The sequence below is a fragment of the Lissotriton vulgaris genome, chromosome 5 (genome assembly GCF_964263255.1).
Source record: "Lissotriton vulgaris chromosome 5, aLisVul1.2, whole genome shotgun sequence".
NCBI classification, from domain to species: domain Eukaryota; kingdom Metazoa; phylum Chordata; class Amphibia; order Caudata; family Salamandridae; genus Lissotriton; species Lissotriton vulgaris.
The window spans coordinates 184,172,557-184,186,138 of NC_141693.1; the positions used below are offsets into that span (position 1 = coordinate 184,172,557).

At 44.3% G+C, this 13,582-nt stretch overlaps 1 protein-coding gene across 1 annotated transcript in view; it reads right to left on the reverse strand.

The window, feature by feature from the left end:
• CACNA1B (calcium voltage-gated channel subunit alpha1 B) overlaps positions 1 to 13,582 on the reverse strand; it is a 1,091,759-nt gene that overhangs the window by 312,902 nt on the left and 765,275 nt on the right. The window lies entirely within an intron of this gene.

Below are 13,582 nucleotides of genomic sequence, written 5' to 3' on the forward strand. Positions count from 1 at the left end.
ATTCTTCCAGGAAACGTCAGAGGGCCGATGCAGGGGCTCTAGAAGGGGTGATAAACCATTTAAGCCTCATTAACAAGCGCATTGTCTTTTAAAGATCTGTGAAGTACTCGGGGCGGCGGTGTGTGTGTGCCCTCTTTCAGGAGCGGGCGGGGGGGGGCACTGCCAGCAACTTGCCAGGCCAGGCAGTGTTCAACACTTGCATCACCCTTTCTCTGCCTGCTATTGCGCTCCATGCTTCGGAAAGGTAAGAAAAAGAACGTGCATTTGAGTTTGAAATGTCCGATCCTGTAGCAGCACACTTCCAAAGCCCACACATGACAATAACCCGATTCAAGGCCCCATTCACCAGATTTTTTAAAAATATATAGCACTCCAACAAAGTAGTAGTATTATAAAACTTTATTAACTTATAAATATATAGAACGCAACAAAAACTGTAAATACATTTAAAAAATTTTTGGAAAAAAGAAGCAACAATGGTCAGTAGCTGTCTTTTGTGCGAATAGTCCCAAGGCAGCACAACGTGCTGAGTTCTGGACGGCACCCAGGTGATGTTACCTGGGTGCCGCACTGGTTTTTGGTATCCTACAATGCAGCTCAGAAAAACAGCGTGGGGCGCCCCGGGGGGTGCGCGGGGAGGCCTCGTCAGTAGCGGTCTGTTGTGCGAATAGTCCCAAGGCAGCAGAACGCGCTGAGATGTGGATGGCACCCAGATGATGTCCAGTAAGTTGCCGCACTGGTTTTGATATCCTACAATGCTGCTCCGAAAAACGGCGTGGGGCGCCCCGGGGGGGCGTGGGGGAGGCGGCGTGAACGGGCCTCCCCAGGTGGAGGCTCGTCTGCTGTACTGGGGCGCCCCTTTACCGTTTCAGTTGCCATTCCGCCCGCTTTTGCTACACTGTGCCTCATCCTCCATTCAGCTGTTTATCGCCCGCTCTTGCGGCTACAGCGTCTCGCTCACCATGTAGTTGAGTTGCGCCCACTCTTGCGGTGCAGCGATAGGCGGCTGCCATAGGACTCTTAAAATGGCGGACGGCTCTTCGGATTTGGACCTGGTCCACTAAAATGGCCCTGGGACACCTTGAAACTCGGACGCTTGCCTGCTAGGGCTTGGGCTCCATTCTCGAAAGCGTCCCCTCAGCCGTGAAGATTCTACAAAAGTCTTGGGGGCCCTCGACTCCTGCAGGCTTCCGGTGGGGAGCGGCTGCCATGATTGCTCGCGGAATGACCATGACGGAGCCACGAGATGGTGGTGCTTTCATGCTGACGCCAGCTTCAGTCTGAAACATCCAGAAACAAGGTGGGGCTTTCATCGTTTGGGAAAAAAAATGTTCTAAACCAATGAAAAGTGTTATTTTTAGGTCATATGACCAAGCCTTCCATCATTAGGAAACCAAAAGTAAAATGAACCAATGAAAAGTTTTATAAACAAGTCACATGACCTGTTATGCGGCATAGGGCTACAAAAAGCGTAGAAAATCCGTTGGCACGTGAGGCGGCATCAGTAGCGGACCGATGTGCGAATAGGCCAAAGGCAGCACAACGCGCCGAGATCCGGATGGCACCGAGTTGGTGTCCAGCAAGTTGCTGCACTGGTGTGGCTATCCTACAATGCTGCGCCGAAAGTCGGCGTGGGGCGCCCCGTTGGCCTGTGAGGTCGCGTCAGTCAGTGGGTGCTGTGCGTCTCTCCCAAGATGGAGGCTCCTCGGCTGCAGTGGGGCGCCCCTTAGCGTTTCACTCGCCGTCCAACTGAGTTGCGTCCGCACTTGCGGCTACAGTAGGCCGAAGGCAGCACAGCGCGCCGAGATCTGGATGGCACCGAGGTGGTGTCCAGCAAGTTGCCGCACTGGTGTGGCCATCCTACAATGCTGCGCCGAAAGACGGCGTGTCCAGCTGAGTTCCGGTCACTCTTGCGGTACAGTGACTCGAACACGCCGAGATCCGGATGGCACCGAGGTGGTGTCCAGCAAGTTGCCGCACTGGTGTGGCCATCCTACAATGCTGCGCCGAAAGACGGCGTGTCCAGCTGAGTTCCGGTCACTCGTGCGGTACAGTGACTCGAACGCGCCGAGATCCGGATGGCACCGAGGTGGTGTCCAGCAAGTTGCCGCACTGGTGTGGCCATCCTACAATGCTGCGCCGAAAGTCGGCGTGGGGTGCCCCGTTGGCTTATGAGGTGATGTCAGTAGTGGACCGATGTGTGAATAGGTCGGAACCAGCACAAGGCGCCAAGATCCGGATGGCAAGTCCTGGATGTTGAGTGCCATAGTTGACAGTTCTGAGCAGTGTTTGTAACACTGTCTGAAGCTTATTTGCACCTGCTGCAGCTTCACTATTGCCCTGGTGTGGCCAAAGATCGCCCATGACATAGGCGGCCGGCTCCCGAGGAACTTTTTTCCTTTTCCTTTCTGCATCTTGTCCCACAATCCGTTTGACCTGAAGACACGACCAGGTCCCTGAATGTGTGCAGGGGGACGTTATTGATTGAATCAAAATGGCGGCTTCACACAAAGCTGACTCAAGCGTTGCTGTTGATGCTATACAGACAAAAATTGGTTTTCAGTTTGTACATTCTTCAGGATTTTTTTTCTCCATCCAAGGCTGATTGAGAGTTTGTAGAACAATGGCTTCAGATTTTCAACATACTACTCTTCAACATTCTTCCTAAATGTAACAATGTGAGACTCACTAGGAGAACGGCTGTTTATCTTTCCTTTCAAAATGCTGCCAACAATATTTTCTGAATGGAAGACACCATCTTGTAGCATAAAGGGCCGAAAGGGGTTCTGGTCTGGCCGATGGTTGGTGGAGACATTTTGACTATATCTTGGACCTGCCCGGCCTCGCCCAAAATGGCGCCGGTATAAATGGGACTCGTAACTCCTTGTTGTGTACTGGTTGAACAACCTTGATATCACGAGATATGAATGCAGTTTTGATGCTCATGGCGGGCGGGGACGAGAATTGATTGAATATTTCGACATCCCTATTAATATTAAGTTCTGATGTGTTATTGATTACTGTACTATTGAAAGTTCGAATTAACGTCACCCATGGTAATTGCCCGCAAATGTATATCTAGATAATTTTTTTGTAAGTGGCCCTGTCGTATTTTAATTACAAAATGTACGTCCACCGATTCCGCAACTGTTAGACACCTTAGTTCTTGCAACCTAATGGCCCGCTCGTTACGTTCCTCTACAATGTAAATGTCTCCTCATCATATACGATTTCAGTTTGCTCCGTGGCCGGCCCACGTGGTTATAGGCCCGTATTTGTATACTGACATTTTCACAATAAAGGTTTTTAAAACAAAACATGGTAGTAGTATTTACATTGGTAAAGTTTTTACTTTTAGTCACTGTTTTCGAATCAGTAAAAGGCAAGTGAAATAAAGCAGTCCAATTACATGACGGATAAAAGGTATAATACGTAGGAACGCAGTAAAGATAAATGGTCAAGGGCAGTTGTGTTTTCCACTCCTGCAACATAAAGTGATCGATAAGAATCTGATAATCAGGCGTATCGGCGACTAAGACAGCAGGCCGAGCCTCTTTTACTCAACGGCTCCGTCATGGGACGAAGAAACGCCCTTTTTCTCGAAAAAGGAATATATTTTACTTGCAGGACAGTTGTAAATTTTCCGGGAAAGTACATTAGCCTGGAACATTATAACATATATGTTTAAAAAAAAATAATGTTTGAAACCAATAAAAAGCGTAATTTTTAGGTCATAAGACCAAGCTTTTCATCATTAAAATAACAAAAGTAAAATGAACCAATGAAAAGTTTTATTAACAAGTCACATGACCTGTTATGCTTACGTTACGCGCTGCGCGCCGCGCCCCGGATCGCTTCCGGGAAGCTGCGCTTCGCGCACCGGAGCACTTCCGGGTGCGCTAACGCGGCGTGTCATATAACGCATTACGCGACAACGTAGGTCAAGAATATAGTCAAAATGTCTCCACCAACCAGCGTTCGGAACACAACCCCTTTCAGCAGTCCAAAAAGTTCTGTTAAATGACAACAGAGGGGACAGGCAACAAGAACCATCAGTCAAAGAGGGGAGGGCAAGTTCTTCTCTACCGGGTCATGTTGGGGCGCTACCGGAACTGATCGAATTGGTAGTCTACAGTGTTTCTGGATGTTTCAGACTGAAGCTGGCGTCAGCATGAGAGCACCACCATCTCGTAGCTCCATCGTGGCCATTCCACGAGCAATCATGGCAGCCGCTCCCCACCAGAAGCCTGCGGGAGTCGGGGGCCCCCAAGACTTTTGTAGAATCTTCACGGCTGAGGGGACGCTTTCGAGAATGGGACCCAAGCCCTATCAGGCAAACGTCCGAGTTCCAAGGTGTCCCAGGGCCATTTTAGTGGACCACGCCCAAATCTGAAGAGCCGGCCGCCATTTTGAGAGTCCTGTGGCAGTCGCCTATCGTTGCATCGCAAGAGCGGGAGCAACTCAACTACATGGTGAGCGAGACGCTGTAGTCGCAAGAGCGGGCGGTAAACAGCTGAATGGCGGAAGAGGCACAGTGTAGCAAAAGCGGGCGGAATGGCAACTAAAACGGTAAAGGGGCGCCCCACTACAGCGTGTCTTCAGGTCAAACGGATTGTGGGACAAGGTCCAGAATAGAAGAGTCATCAAAAGGCAAAAAGTTCCGCCGGACCCCAGGAGCCGGCCGCCTATGTCGGGGGCGATCTCAGGCTACACCAGTGCTATAAGACTTGGGGAGGGGGTCGGAGCCAAGCATCTTCTCCGAGTCCGTGCCATTACACCGCCCCTCGGGGGCCTTCGTCAAGCGGTTTAGGGAGGTACCATATCACATTGTTTTCAAATGCAGTCAGGTCCACAAACGGCCCTCACTTACTTTGAGAATAGTGAAGCTGCAGTAGGTGCAAATAAGCTTCAGACAGTGTTACAAGCGCTGCTCAGAACTCTGAACTATGGCACCCAACATCCAGAACTTATGCCATTTGAGAATGGCAGTGACATCGAAGCAACTCAGGGACCAAAACCATTAACGTACTTTCACGTATGAAAATCTTACTTGGGGAGGGGGCAGGAGCCAAGCGCCCCCTCCCAGTCCGCGCCACCACACCGTATGTTGAAAATCTGAAGCCATCGTTCTACAAACTCAACCAACCTTGGATGGAAAAATCTAGAAGAATGTACAAACTGAAAACCAGTTTTGGTCTGCATAGCATCAGCAGCAACGCTTGCTATCAGAGTGCATGAGTTTCATGCTCGATCGATTGAGCTAGCCGGATCGGGCAACAAAAAGTATAAAATAGTTATGTAAATAGTTATTTAATAAAATGTTTTACCCTGTTACTTTGCTGGTGTGTTGTATATATTTTTAATATTTGCATAGGGTTTGTCGTTATTTTGGGCGGGGTGGGTGACGGAGCCGAGCTGTCTTGCAGCCCTCATGGGGTGGAGCTCAGTTCATCTCACTATTTTCGTATTTCTCATGAAGGGTTGTTCCTAATGTTTCTATTTTAGCGAGGTCAAAAAGAGATCCAATTAGTGGCCTACTGATTTTGCTCGATTATTTTTATTTTTTTACACAATTTTTCACGATTTTTCACTATCTGCAAAGACTAAACAGAGTATTGCGACTTTGTGCTTGTTTGTAAATAGAGAATGAACCAAAGAGAATCAATTGTAAAACAGTAAATGCTTGGATAACAATCAATCAAATGGAGAGACAAGCAGGCACGACGGATTACAACGGGGGTAAAGGCCTGCGTTAACTATCCTTCACTATCTGCAAAGAGAGAGTACTACTAAGAGAAAAGAGGGGGGGGGGGCAGCGTTCAAAGCACATCAGCGTGCATAAACACGAAAAAGTTTTTACCTATCACGTACTTGACATTTGACAGCTTTTGATATTTGCTATTAAAAAACCATTGAAATTCACAGAAAAAAACCATAGGTTTTAGGCTATATAGTTAGGAATTTGCATTTACAAAACCTTGAAAATTCACTGAAAAAACCATTGGTTATAGACCATATATAGTTAGGGATTAGCCTTTTCAAAACCTTATTTTACTCACACAAAACCATTGAAATTTCATATATAGTTAGTTGCACTAACTATATATCGCGCACCCGCAATCCACTGCTGATGATGTCACATATTACATCATTCATGACATGGTTAGTGACATCACTGATGACATCACTGATGACATCTCAAATGACATCACTGATGACATCTCAAATGACATCACTGATAAAATCACTGATAACATCTCATTTGACATTACTGATCACATCACTGATGATATCATTCATGTGATAATACCATGAACCTCTTCAGACTCTAATATAACCTTAGATACAATCAGTGTAAACAGACAGTCACAGACTGTCACTCATCCATGGAGTTACTCACACACCTAGTCAGTTATGCAAAAAATCAATCACACCTCCATTTTCTCAACTATACAGTTATACACACCTTACTTATTCAAACATATACTAACACATATTTACTCTCTTATACAATCCCTGATACATGTTCACAATGATCCATACAGCCACTCACACATTCACTGGCTCTTATGCACAGTTATTTATATATGTCAACTCTCACATGTACTGTGTTTTACATATGTACTTACTTTGACATGTAGCACTGAGATATCCATTCACTCACCAATACACTCATGCACAGTCAACCGCCCATACAGCTGTTTCCACATGCACTTTTGAACCCATACATATAGTGAATCAACTACTCACACATCTATGTACAGAGTCACACACCTCCCAGCCACCCATACACACACACTCAGTTTCCCATACAAATACTTGGACAACCAATGAATAACCCATACAGTTACTCATATAGCTACTGATCAACACATGCAGCAGTTTGTAGAACAACAGATATAATGATGCACAAATTAAGACAGTTTAGTCACTAACCCATGCACTCAGTAAGACACATTTAATCATTCTCTCATACAGTCAGTCATGCACCTACTAAATCCTTCTTCCAGACACTTATACATCCACTCATTCTTCAATATGTAAGACATATTTTAACTTTACAGAAACATACAGTCACTGGATGTTGTCATCAGTGATGTCATCAGTGATGTCATTTGAGATGTCATCAGTGATGTCACTAACCATGTCATGAATGATGTAATATGTGACATCATCAGCAGTGGATTGCGGGTGCGCGATATATAGTTAGTGCAACTAACTTTATATGAAATTTCAATGGTTTTGTGTGAGTAAAATAAGGTTTTGAAAAGGCTAATCCCTAACTATATATGGTCTATAAAAAAATGGTTTTTTCAGTGAATTTTCAAGGTTTTGTAAATGCAAATTCCTAACTATATATGGCCTAAAACCTATGTTTTTTTCTGTGAATATATATATATGTATGTATGTATGTATGTATGTATGTATATATATATATATATTGTCAAGGTACATATATGTGCAATTAGGAATAGAAGATCTATAAATACTTACCTGTTGATATTTTGGTCATTGATATTATGGCTATAATATTAATGTATAATAATATTCCCTACTAGAACATTCAGGAGCCATACCGCAAAGGGAAGGTTTATCAAAGTGTACTGTGGTATGAAGTAAGTGATGCAGTGGTGCTCTAAAATGATCCTTGCATGATGTTGTGTTGGTCTATTTGAGTATATTCTAGGATGATCCATGCATGGAGGGGTGTGAATTTCAGTGATGGTACTCCAGTATTATCTATGGATGGAGTGCTGTGGGTTGGAGAAAGTATACAACAGTTTGATCTGTGAACGGAGTGGCACAAGTTTTATTTTTGCATATTCAAATATAATCCATGGATGGAGTGATCTGAGTTTGAGTGAGTATACTTCAATATGATTTATTTATGGAGTGGTGGGAATTTGAGTATATATAATTCCAATAGGATCCATATATGGAGTGGTGTGAGTTTATTAGTGTATATTTCGGTATTAACCAGACGCGGACTGGTATGGGTTTGAGTGAGTATTTGCATTTGCAAGTTGTTTTAAGCATACTCCAATATCATCCATATATGGAATGATGTGAGTTTGAGTAAGAATACCACAATATGATCCATATATGGAGTGATGTGAGTTTGAGTAAGAATACCACAATATGATCCATATATGGAGTGATGTGAGTTTGAGTAAGTATACTACAATATGATCCATATATGGAATGATGTGAGTTTGAGTAAGCATACTCCAATATCATCCATATATGGAGTGATGTGAGTTTGATAAGTATACTACAATATGATCCATATATGGAGTGATGTGAGTTTGAGTAAGTATACTACAATATGATCCATATATGGAGTGATGTGAGTTTGAGCTTGTAAACCCCAATATGATCCATATATGGAGTGATGGAGTTTTTTGAAGTATATTTCAGTATTATCCAGACGTGGTAAGGGTTTGAGTGAGTATATCCCACTATGATCCATTGATGGAGAGGTTTAAGTGGTTTTGAGCATACTCCAGTATGATCCAGACATGGAATGATGTGAGTTTGAGTGGGTATACTCCAGTATGATCCATGGGTGAAGCGTTGGGTCACTGAACACATATACTCCAATATAACCCATGGATGAAGTAGAGACAGTGTGAACACGTATATGCTGATATGATCTGTTGAGTGCAGTGGTGTGGCATTTAGTGTCCATACTCCAGTATTATCCATGGGTACACCGGTGTATGTTTAAGTGGGTATACCCCACTTTAATCTGTGGATAAAGTGGTATGAGTTTGAGTGGGTCTATCCCACTATGATTCATGGATGAAGACGTGTGAGTTTGAGTGTGTATACCCAACTGGGATGATTTGGTGAACTTGTGGGAGTTGTATCTGGTATACTCCACTATGATATGTGTATAGCGTGAGTCTGAGAGATTATATCCCAGTAGGGTCCAAGGGTGGAGTAGTATGAGTGTGAATATCCCAGCATGGTCCATGGGTGGTGGTGTGAGTTTGAGTGAGCATACGCCACTATGATCAATGAATGGTGTGTGTTTGAGTGGGTATGCTGACTATGATCCATGGTTGGGGTACGTTTGAGGGAGTATACACCAGTATGATCCATGGATGGAGTGGTGTGAGTCTGCTGGAGCATTCTCACTATGGTCAGTAGATGGTGTGAGTTTGAGTGGGTATACCGACTATGATCTATGGGTGGTGTAAGTTTGAGGATGTATGCGGAGTGGTGTGATTGTGCCTACCCACTATGATCAATGGATGAAATAAGTTGAATTCAGTATACTCTCAACATGATCCATGTACAGAGTATAGTGTAGTGGAGTGGTGTGGCTCACTGGTTAGAGGTGGCAGACCCGGAAGCAGAGGTCGGCCCGGGACCAGGGTTCGATTCCCGACACGGCAGGGTCTTGGGCCATGGTCAGCGGACTCGATAATTCTTGCCTCGGTGCCTACTCCAACCATGGGTCCCACTCAGCAACTCTGGGCAATAGCTTGCTTAATCTCTACTAACGGCCCCATCAGCGCCGGGGATGCTTGTCTTCACCTTGGAGATGCCCAGAAGGGACCATCTCACAGGGAAAGCCAGGATGGGTTCCCCAGCGGTATACAGCGCCGGGACGCCCCTTTGCTGGGGCAGCTGTGCGCTTTACAAGTATACAACATTTAACATTTAACAGAGTGGTATCAGTTTGAGTTAGTAAAACCCTTGAGTGGGAATATGCCAATATGACCCAGCTGGTGGAGTTGTATAAGTCTGAGTGGGTATACCTAACCCTGAGCCATGGATGAAAAGTGGTGAGTTTTAGTTGGTATAACCCACTATGATCCATGGATGAAGTAGTGTGAATTTAAGTGAGTATACCCTACTATGATCTTTGGCAAAGTAGTCTGAGTTTGAGTAGGTAAACCCCACTATGATCCATGGATGGTGTGAGTTTGAGAGGATATATTCTAGTATGACCTTAGGTAGAGTGGTGTGAGTTTGAGTGGGTATATCCTACTATGATCCATAGATGGAGTGGTGGGAGTTGAACAACATATGAAGTGAGTTTGATCTGGTATACTCCACCATGATCTATGGATGGAGAGGTGTCAATTTGAGTGAATATACACTTTGAGTGAGTATATGCTCTTATGGGTATACTTCAATATGATTTATTTATGGAGTGGTGGGAATTTGAGTATATATAATTCCAATAGGATCCATATATGGAGTGGTGTGAGTTTATTAGTGTATATTTCGGTATTAACCAGACGCGGACTGGTATGGGTTTGAGTGAGTATTTGCATTTGCAAGTTGTTTTAAGCATACTCCAATATCATCCATATATGGAGTGATGTGAGTTTGAGTAAGAATACCACAATATGATCCATATATGGAGTGATGTGAGTTTGAGTAAGAATACCACAATATGATCCATATATGGAGTGATGTGAGTTTGAGTAAGTATACTACAATATGATCCATATATGGAATGATGTGAGTTTGAGTAAGCATACTCCAATATCATCCATATATGGAGTGATGTGAGTTTGATAAGTATACTACAATATGATCCATATATGGAGTGATGTGAGTTTGAGTAAGTATACTACAATATGATCCATATATGGAGTGATGTGAGTTTGAGCTTGTAAACCCCAATATGATCCATATATGGAGTGATGGAGTTTTTTGAAGTATATTTCAGTATTATCCAGACGTGGTAAGGGTTTGAGTGAGTATATCCCACTATGATCCATTGATGGAGAGGTTTAAGTGGTTTTGAGCATACTCCAGTATGATCCAGACATGGAATGATGTGAGTTTGAGTGGGTATACTCCAGTATGATCCATGGGTGAAGCGTTGGGTCACTGAACACATATACTCCAATATAACCCATGGATGAAGTAGAGACAGTGTGAACACGTATATGCTGATATGATCTGTTGAGTGCAGTGGTGTGGCATTTAGTGTCCATACTCCAGTATTATCCATGGGTACACCGGTGTATGTTTAAGTGGGTATACCCCACTTTAATCTGTGGATAAAGTGGTATGAGTTTGAGTGGGTCTATCCCACTATGATTCATGGATGAAGACGTGTGAGTTTGAGTGTGTATACCCAACTGGGATGATTTGGTGAACTTGTGGGAGTTGTATCTGGTATACTCCACTATGATATGTGTATAGCGTGAGTCTGAGAGATTATATCCCAGTAGGGTCCAAGGGTGGAGTAGTATGAGTGTGAATATCCCAGCATGGTCCATGGGTGGTGGTGTGAGTTTGAGTGAGCATACGCCACTATGATCAATGAATGGTGTGTGTTTGAGTGGGTATGCTGACTATGATCCATGGTTGGGGTACGTTTGAGGGAGTATACACCAGTATGATCCATGGATGGAGTGGTGTGAGTCTGCTGGAGCATTCTCACTATGGTCAGTAGATGGTGTGAGTTTGAGTGGGTATACCGACTATGATCTATGGGTGGTGTAAGTTTGAGGATGTATGCGGAGTGGTGTGATTGTGCATACCCACTATGATCAATGGATGAAATAAGTTGAATTCAGTATACTCTCAACATGATCCATGTACAGAGTATAGTGTAGTGGAGTGGTGTGGCTCACTGGTTAGAGGTGGCAGACCCGGAAGCAGAGGTCGGCCCGGGACCAGGGTTCGATTCCCGACACGGCAGGGTCTTGGGCCATGGTCAGTGGACTCGATAATTCTCGCCTCGGTGCCTACTCCAACCATGGGTCCCACTCAGCAACTCTGGGCAATAGCTTGCTTAATCTCTACTAACGGCCCCATCAGCGCCGGGGATGCTTGTCTTCACCTTGGAGATGCCCAGAAGGGACCATCTCACAGGGAAAGCCAGGATGGGTTCCCCAGCGGTATACAGCGCCGGGACGCCCCTTTGCTGGGGCAGCTGTGCGCTTTACAAGTATACAACATTTAACATTTAACAGAGTGGTATCAGTTTGAGTTAGTAAAACCCTTGAGTGGGAATATGCCAATATGACCCAGCTGGTGGAGTTGTATAAGTCTGAGTGGGTATACCTAACCCTGAGCCATGGATGAAAAGTGGTGAGTTTTAGTTGGTATAACCCACTATGATCCATGGATGAAGTAGTGTGAATTTAAGTGAGTATACCCTACTATGATCTTTGGCAAAGTAGTCTGAGTTTGAGTAGGTAAACCCCACTATGATCCATGGATGGTGTGAGTTTGAGAGGATATATTCTAGTATGACCTTAGGTAGAGTGGTGTGAGTTTGAGTGGGTATATCCTACTATGATCCATAGATGGAGTGGTGGGAGTTGAACAACATATGAAGTGAGTTTGATCTGGTATACTCCACCATGATCTATGGATGGAGAGGTGTCAATTTGAGTGAATATACACTTTGAGTGAGTATATGCTCTTATGGTCCAATGGTTGAGTGGTTCGAGTTTGTGTGGGTATACCGGCCTGTAATCCATGGATAGAACAGTGTGAGTTTTAGTGAGTATACCCCACTATGATCCATGGTGAAGCGGTGTGAGTTATAGTGAGTATACTCCACTATGATCCATGGTGAAGTGGTGTGAGTTTGAGTGGTTATACCCCACTATGATCCATGGTGAAGTGGTGTGAGTTTGAGTGGTTATACCCCACTATGATCCATGGTAAAGTGCTGTGAGTTTGAGTGGTTATACCCCACTATGATCCATGGTGAAGTAGTGTGAGTTTGAGTGGGTATACCCCACTATGATCCATGGTGAAGTGGTGTGCGTTTGAGTGGGTATACCCCACTGTGATCTATGTTGAAGTGGTGTGAGTTTGAGTGGGTATACCCCACTATGATCTATGGTGAAGTGGTGTGAGTTTGAGTGGGTATACCCTACTATGATATTTGGTGAAGTAGTCTGAGTTTGAGTAGGTAAACCTCACTATGGTCCATGGATGGTGTGAGTTTGAGAGGGTATGCACAGGTATGACGATAGGTAGAGTGGTGTGAGTTTGAGTGGGTATATCCTACTATGATACATAGATGGAGTGGTGGGAGTTGAACAACAGATGAAGTAAGTTTGAGCTGGTATACTCCACCATGATCTATGGATGGAGAGGTGTCTGTCAATTTGAGTGAATATATACTTTGAATGAGTATATGCTCTTATGGTCCAAGGGTGGAGTGGTTCGAATTTGTGTGGGTATACCGGCCTGTAATCCATGGATGGAGCGGTGTGAGTTTTAGTGAGTATACCCCACTATCATCCATGGTGAAGCGGTGTGAGTTATAGTGAGAATACCCCACTATGATCCATGGTTAAGTGGTATGAGTTTGAGTGAGTATACCCCAATATGATCCATGGTGAAGTGTTGTGAGTTTGAGTGGTTTTACCCCACTATGATCCATGGTGAAGTGTTGTGAGTTTGAGTGGTTATACCCCACTATGATCTATGGTGAAGTGGTGTGAGTTTTCCATTATGATCCACTGATGGACGGATAATAAAGAAAGAAAGAAAGAAAGACTGATGTTGTCTTGAATGATTTTGACTTCAACGGGTGGGGGGAGCTGAATGCTTATAGTCTATATTATCCAAAGACCAACGTTGCATG